At 37.3% G+C, this 8,731-nt stretch overlaps 1 pseudogene; it reads right to left on the reverse strand.

Annotated features, from left to right (window-relative positions):
• Window positions 1–977: 977 nt before the first annotated feature.
• Window positions 978–7,866, reverse strand: LOC149543223 (zinc finger protein CONSTANS-LIKE 8-like; annotated as a pseudogene).
• Between the last annotated feature and the right edge of the window lie 865 nt (window positions 7,867–8,731).

The raw sequence follows: 8,731 nt of genomic DNA on the forward strand, positions 1-8,731 counted from the left end.
ATATTCACCACCGAATGAGTCATTAATATCTAATATTGTAATTGCTCTGGTCTCATTTGATAGTTGCAGTGAAACAAGATTTACAACACACCATCAAATCCATCATCACATATTACTATCATTTACCCACTCAGAAATGCAGGGATCTCGTTCCTCAAGACTATCAGAAATTGAAAAATACCATCTAAACTCAACACATAGAAACATAAAATATCTTTTAGACAATAATGCAGAAATGAATGAAGTTTACAGATCACATAGGGGAGCAACATACATGTCATCCTGTAATGAATCTATCGCATGCTTTTGACACTTGTTACTTTAGTGGGATATGTGCCTTTCTAAACAAAGTGCCACAGGAAGACATTTAGAATTGTAGAATTGTATTTTACTGATTTAGAATTTTTAAAATTCATTTTGAATTATCTTGATTACAACTAATTTTATTTCAAACTATCTTTACATAACTTTTGAATCATGTTCTTATATCAAAATATTTTTTTATTATATTAAAAACATATTCTATTTTCAAGCATTATTGTAGTTAATAAATGAAATCACCAGCTGGCCAGATTGGCACCATTCAGGAAACAACTGTTCTACAAATGGAGGAAATTTACTCCACTGGAACTCTCGAAAGAGATCTAGCAAAATTGAAGCCAGAATTATTATGGATACAATTGACGAGCTATAGCAAGTATCAAGAAAGAAAACTGAAATCTCTCTGCAAACTCTGCAGAAACAATGGGGTGGATATCCAAACAAATTAGTTTTTCTTTAGATGAAAGACAGAGTAAAAGAAATTAAAAATACAAACTACAGTTGATAAACGCCAACTCTACAACCTTGGATTTCGTATTAAATGAATATGTTTCTGCAGCAATATCTTCCTTGTTGCAAGAAGAAAGTGTCATTGACCATCTCAGAATGAAGCAACTACACCTTATTATAAATGTTGAATAAAAGAATAGCTTGCTTTACAATTTTTCCATCCTTCTCACAAACCTTCCCTTCATTCATGGGCATCTCTCTGCATTAAACTTTCTGACTTCATATCGTATTTTTTTTTTAAAACAATCTTGTTCTTCGCTTCTCTTTATAACGAAGCACACTAGCTTCTCTAACTCCTGAACCATTGATCTTCACATCTTCCATTTGTCCATTAAATCCATTTCCTGTAGAAATCTAGAACCCAAGACCCGTAACCACATCAAAGATCATATTTGTTTCCTGCGAAACCTCCAATAGTATTCTTACATAAATCAATTCCACTACCAAGTTGAGTTTGAATAGTCAATGAAAGCTATTTTATTTCTTTAATTCTTCATTCATTAGGGAATGTACAATGCGGTTAGCTCTGTCTTGTGAGAGATCTTCACTTAAGATTCAACCAGGGTGGACTTGTAAGTGTGTGTGAATTGCACCATGGAATCAGAATAAGAATCATCAGGCACCATTTGTGGGTCTTGCACTTAATCTATGTACAGTGGCTCTGATTGGCTACTATTTGAAATTATCCGACCAAGCCTGTGAGAAATATATTAAAAATTAATTTAATACACAAATACTCACAACCCTAAAACTAAAATCTTTACTCGGCACTTGAAAAAAGTGCTCGACACATGAAGGTGCCAAGTGCTAGTTTTACTCGGCACTTGATGGTGCCGAGTGACAGGCAACAGATGCCGAGTGAGCTCGGCACACAAAGGATAGGTGTCGAGTTAGCTCGGCACTCAAAGAAGACAATGGATGCCAAGTAAGGTCGGCTCCAACTAATAAGATTTATAACTTAGAAAAAATCTAACGTGAATGCTTTCACGATTAAAACCAGAGAGCCGAGCTTTAACCTTTCAACTAAGTTTCTCAAATACAATGAATAGAAGAGGAAGAACAATAGATTCAAGTATGCCTATTTTCTTTTCTATTCAACTGAGATTTAAACTATTACAAAATATGGGAGCATTCGGGTTCAACCAGGAAACTCTTAACTGATAATACTTCAAACTTCAATAAAATTTTAAACCTGCAACTCTAATGGCTGCATACAATGGTGCCTGGAGCAATCACTACTTCAACAAGATGAATCTAACAATGACAAACTTACAGAGTGAACAAGGGAAGCACATGCAACTGCAGGCAAAAATTTCTTTCCTTCTTCCTTCTCTGCTCAGCTCTGCAACTTCTCTCTGATTTGCTTGATCTGCAAGCTCTCCTGAATGAATGAATAATACATTCCTTTAGTCGCATTCCAGTTTCCCTCTCTTTTCAAAATTTGAAAACCTCACCTACCCGTATTAATTTTTCTGTCTGTTTTGGACGTCAGGGGAGTAGGTGAGCATTTGGCTCTAGGGGCAAACGTCAACGCTGTATTAAATATTCCAACACTCCCCCTTTGTCCCGAGCCAAACAAACAAAGATCACAGCTGATCCAAATCAACTACACCAAGACACTCTTTTAGGTGTACAAAAGATCCAATGCCTAATGGCTTTGTGAAAATGTTTGCTAGCTGCTGCTCAGACTTGCAAAATTTCATTTTGATATCCTCATTCTTCACCAACTCTCTGATGAAGTGATATCTGATCTCTATATGTTTGCTTCTCCCATGGAAGACTAGATTCTTGGACAATGCAATTGATGAGATGTTGTCACAATAAATTGTGGTTCCATCCTCTTGCCTTTCATTCAAATCTGTCAAGATCCTCCTTAACCAAATAGCTTGACATGCTACTGCATTTGCTACAATGTATTCAGCCTCTGCTGTAGATTGAGCAACAATAGGTTACTTCTTGGATGCCCATGAAATTGCACCCGATCCCATATGAAACATGTATCTGGAAGTGCTCTTTCTATCATCTAAACTTCCAGCCCAATCACTATCAGTGTAACCCACCAACTTGAAATCATCATTTGCAGTATATAAAATCCTAAATCCCTTGGTACCTTTCACACACCTTAGGATCCTCTTTCCCACTTGCCAATGGGAATCCTTTGGTGTTTCCATAAATCTGGAAATCAGACTTACTGCATGCATTAGGTTTGGCCGAGTTGCAGTCAAATACATTAAACTTCCAACCACACTCTTGTATAGTGTTGGATCCACTCTCTTGCTAGAGTCTTCCTTGCTTAACTTCAGACCTACTGCTATTGGTGTGGGGGCTACCTTACTATTCTGCATTTTAAATCTCTCCAAGATCTTCCCTGCATACTTTTCTTGAGAGATGAATATGCCATCATGCATTTGTTTTACTTCTATGCCTAGAAAGTACTTCAAGAGACCTAAGTCTGTCATTTCAAATTCACTTTTCATGGCCTCTTTGAACTCACCAATTAGAGTCTTATCATTACCAGTAAAAATTAAGTCATCTACATACAAGACAAAAATCAATACATTACTATCTGCTGCCTTGATGTAAAGAGTGGGCTCACCATTGCTTTTGCTAAAGCCATTGCTCATCAAATATGAGTCAATCCTACTGTACTATGCCCTTAGAGCTTGCTTGAGCCCATAAAGAGCTCTCTTCAATCTATATACTTTGTGTTTTTCACCTACAACTTCATAACTAGGTGGTTGCTCCACATATACTTCTTCCTTCAATACATCATTAAGGAAGGCGGACTTCACATCCATTTGAAATACCTTCCACTTGTGCTGAGCTGCAATTGCTATGACAACACGCACGATTTCCATTTTTGCAACTGGGGCATAGGTCTCATCATAATCTCTGTCATACTGTTGTTTGTAGCCTTTGACTACCAACGTTGCCTTATGTCTATCAATCTTGCCTTCAGCATTGCATTTGGTCTTATAGACTCATTTCACTCCAATCACTTGCTTCTTTGGAGGCAATTTAGTTAGCTCCCATGTCTCATTCCTTTCTATAACATCTATCTCCTCATCCATGGCATTACACCATTTCTTCTCCCTAATAGCTTTCTCAAAGTATATTGGATCACTATGAGAAAATAATGCAAAATTAACACTCTCATCATAATCTTCATACCTTTCATTTTGGTATATCTCCCTAAGACTCTTGGTCTTTCTTGGTAATAGGGAGGAGAGTGTGGGATCAGAATCTTAACTGCTACTGCTTTGCCGAGCAACTCGGTCTTCACTATTACTCGGCACTGACACTCGGTCATGCCTAGAGAAGCTCGGCAATGACTAAACCTACTTGCCTTTTCTTCTATTTGCTCCTTCTTCTTGTTGTCCATCAGTGTCTTCTTCACTCATAATTGGCACTTTAATGGAAGTGCTCGATAACTCATCAATTGAACCATACCAAGACTGATTTTCAAGAAATTCCACATCTCTTAAAAGCATCATCTTATTGTTCAATGGGTCATACAATCTATATGCCTTTGATTCTGAGCTATACTCTGTGAAGATGCACTTCACACCTTTGTCATTCAATTTTTGCCTTTGCTCTTTAGGCACATGTGCATATGCAACACATCCAAACACCCTTAGGTGTTCAACTGTCCATCTTCTTCGTGACCATGCTTCCATTGGAATTCTGTCATGGACTGCCTTTGTAGGACATCTATTAATTAGATAAACTATTGTTGCCACAGCCTCTCCCCAAAATTCAGTTGGAAGACCTTTCTCTTTCATCATGCTCCTTACCATTTCAACAATGGTCATATTCTTTCTTTCAGCCACTCCATTCTGCTGTGGTGTATAGCTGGCTGTGAGCTCTTTCTTTATACCATGTTTCCTGCAAAAATTTATAAAAGAATTGGAGGTATACTCCCCTCCTCTATCTGATCTTAGGACCTTGATATAGTGTCCATATTCTCTTTCAGCCTGGGCTTTAAATTTTACAAATTTATCAAATGCTTCTGATTTATTTTTTAAGAAATACACCCATGTCCTACGACTGAAATCATCAATAAATGTCATGAAATAAGTACTCCCCCCAATGGAAGTAACTTGCATAGGACCGACTAGGTCAGTATGCACAAACTCTAATGGATATCTAGCCCTCCTAAAATTTCCAGAATTAAAGGAAAGCCTATGTTTCTTACCCAAAATACAAGCCTCACACTTGTCACATGAATTTCCTATGCGTGGCAAACCTTCTACCATTCTTTTATTTGACAACAAATTTAAACCAGCATAGCCAAGATGACCATACTTAAGGTGCCATAGTCGTGAAGGGTCTTCAATCACACTCCTTAGAGCTGATTGTGTGGGAGGTGTAGCACGAACTTGAGATGAGAAACATGTCTCAATCCTCAAGGGAAACATTCTGTTCTTTTTCATTTGAACTGCTGCAAGTAGGTTCTTGCTCCCATCTTTTTCATGAATGACACATGTGTCATTCTCCATCAGCACTTTGTATCCATTTTGAATGAGCTGACCAATGCTCATCAAATTGTGCTTCATACTAGGGGCGAAATACACATTTTTTATTTTCCTTTTCTCACCTTTCTTGGTGCGGACCATAATAGATCCTTTGCCCACAACTGGTAGGGTTCCATTGTTACCCATCTTAATTTTTGATTTGAAACTCTTGTCAATGAATGAAAACAATGTTTCATTATCACTCATGTGGTTGCTACATCCACTGTTGAGGTGCCAAACCTTAGGGCTTCCTTCTTCACCAACATTACACATGATGGAGGCAACAACATTGGGTCCACTTCCCATGTTCACATCAGCCACATTTGCTTGTCCTGATTGATCATTCTGCTTCTTCCAGCATTCATTTGCATAATGCCCATATTTATGACAGTAGTAGCATTCTACATTACTCTTATTTGAGGTGTAGTTTTTCTTACCTCCTCTTGAAGTATTTTGTGAGCTACTTGCTCCATCTGCTCTTCCTGAGCTTTTTGTTGCAGCATTCCTTTATCCTCCATTACCTCGGCCTCTGCCTCTGGAGTTTCTACCTGAGCCGTTTCTTCCTCTCCCCTTTTCTCTTGGATTTAATTGAGCCTTGAATGCTTGCTCTTGGGAAGTAGAAGATGTAGATCTATTGATCCTATGCTCATGGGTTTGAAGAGAACCCATCAACTCATCCATTCTCAAAACAATGAGGTCTTTTGCCTCTTCTATTGTCATGACCAAAAAGTCATATTTATGAGGTAAACTCCTCAATATCTTTTCCACTATCCTCTGCTCTTGATAGTCTTCTCCATTTCACTTCAATTGGTTAATCACATTGGAGGTCCTTGAACTGAAGTCTACAACTGATTCATTTTCCTTCATCTGAAGGTTCTCAAATTCCCTCCTTATATTCTATAGCTTTACTGTACGGACTTTATCAGTCCCCTTGAAGTTCATCTCAAGGATATCCCATGCTTCTTTTGCATAATTTATTGCTGCAGTCTTTGGGAAAAATGTCTCTGTCATTATTGCTTCAATAAGACTTAATGCCTTAGCATCCTTCCTCCTTGACTCTTTCAAATGAGTCTTATGTGAATTTGTGAGGGTAGCATACTGAGTTGGATCAGTCACATCATTGAATCCATTAACTACAAACTCCCACAAATCATTTGCAACCATAATGGTTTTCATTTTCTTTGCCCATGTATCATAATTTTGTCTATTAAAGGATGGTGACTGCTGCCATATCTTTCCTGCATCTCCTACCATGTCAGATATCCCAGAAAATAAATGTCCTAACTCACTGTGGATGTGGGGCCTCAAAGCTCTGATACCATGTGAGAAATATATTAAAAATTAATTTAATACACAAATACTCACAACCCTAAAACTAAAATCTTTACTTGGAACTTGAAAAAAGTGCTCGGCACATGAAGGTGCCGAGTGCCAGTTTTACTCGGCACTTCCTCGGCACTTGATGGTGCCGAGTGACAGGCAATAGGTGCTGAGTGAGCTTGGCACACAAAGGATAGGTGCCGAGTTAACTCAGCACTCAAAGAAGACAATAGATGTCGAGTAAGGTCGGCTCCAACTAATAAGATTTATAACTTAGAAAAAATCTAACATGAATGCTTTCACGATTAAAATCAGAGAGCCGAGCTTTAACCTTTCAACCAAGTTTCTCAAATACAATGAATAGAAGAGGAAGAACAATAGATTCAAGTATGCCTACTTTCTTTTCTATTTAACTGAGATTTCAACTATTACAAAATCTGGGAGCATTCGGCTTCAACCAGAAAACCCTAAACTGATAATACTTCAAACTTCAATAAAATTTTAAACCTGCAACTCTAATGGCTGCATACAATGGTGCCTGGAGTAATCACTGCTTCAACAGGATGAATCTAACAATAACAAACTTACAGAGTGAACAAGGGAAGCACGTGCAACTGCAAGCACAAACTTCTTTCCTTCTTCCTTCTTTGCTCAGCTCTGCAACTTCTCTTTGATCTGCTTGATCTGCAAGCTCTCCTGAATGAATGAATAATACATTCCTTTAGTCACATTCCAGTTTTCCCCTCTTTTCAAAATTTGAAAACCTCACCTACCTGTATTAATTTTTTTGTCTGTTCTGGACGTCAGGGGGGTAGGTGAGCATTTGGCTCTAGGGGCAAACGTCAATGCTGCATTAAATATTCCAACAAAGCCTTGATAACATCTTCATAGTTTAACTGTAGCTTAAGCCTATGCTGGGAATCATCTCTTTTCAACAAATCCGGGGAAGAGAAAAACACTATGTTCTCTCATCTCTCATATACCTATCGAAAACAGAGCAAACCATAGAGTCTAAAGTTAGTCGAAGAACCCTAATGGAAGAAGACTGCAAGTTGTATTCAGTCCCTTATACAAACCGGAAAACTCCAAGACAATCCTCTGTCTTAGGATTTGCATCGCTTCCCATGGTGCTGCTCATAATGCTTCTGTCAATATAACCATCACTGGACTTCAAAAAACATTTGTATTCATAACCACCAAATTACTTGACCAAGAAATGTCAAGTAATTTTGATCCTCAAAACTCATTGTCAATAATTTCAAACAGTAGCCCTTATAAAAAACTAATCATTGAAGAACATAAACATGTAAACTTAAATATTAACATCCTATTTTAGAATAGAGCACACTCTTTTTATGGTCACAGATTTAAATCTCTCATAAAAATTATGAATGATAGTACCATTTTTTAAAGAGCCTCAGATTTGTTGGTTTATAATTGCAAAGCCATTAAACAAATATCATTTTCTATGGTTATAAATGATTGCAACTGTGTACAAAATTGATATTTAAGGAAACAATCTGATGCAGAGGTAAAATGAACCTCAAAGCAATGTCATTTGTAATGTTTCTTTCCATTATTCGCTTTGTAACAACACCCACAATTTCATCAAAAAGGATCACTCAAAAACATCAAAGACTAAGTACTTTTAAATTTCAATCTTGATCATGAGGCTCACTACTCCCCCATATCAGTACTCTTTTAACTTTGATATCAGACTGGAACATACTTTGATCAGCATCACCTTCTATAGTGCAGTCCAGTTATATAGAAGTTCATACATTCTTCTTATTGGATCCATGTGATATCTAATGCATGATTCCCTGCATGAATCATATAAACATAATATTCATTTTTCCCCTCAATTACTCCCATTTTGGGACTTTATAGGGATTCAAATCTTTTTCGCACACTAGATTCCCAAGATGAGGGTTTTGACAGTCTATAGAAAATTCTTTATATCTTTTTTAATATTGTATGAAATCGGGTTCCACAAAACCAAGAATGAAGAAGATTCAATATAATACAATGATCAATAAGTGAACCATCAAATGGATACTGTTCTC

Source organism: Cupressus sempervirens, chromosome 8, assembly GCF_028749045.1.
Source record: "Cupressus sempervirens isolate cs-2001-9-10 chromosome 8, ASM2874904v1, whole genome shotgun sequence".
Classification (NCBI taxonomy): Eukaryota; Viridiplantae; Streptophyta; class Pinopsida; order Cupressales; family Cupressaceae; genus Cupressus; species Cupressus sempervirens.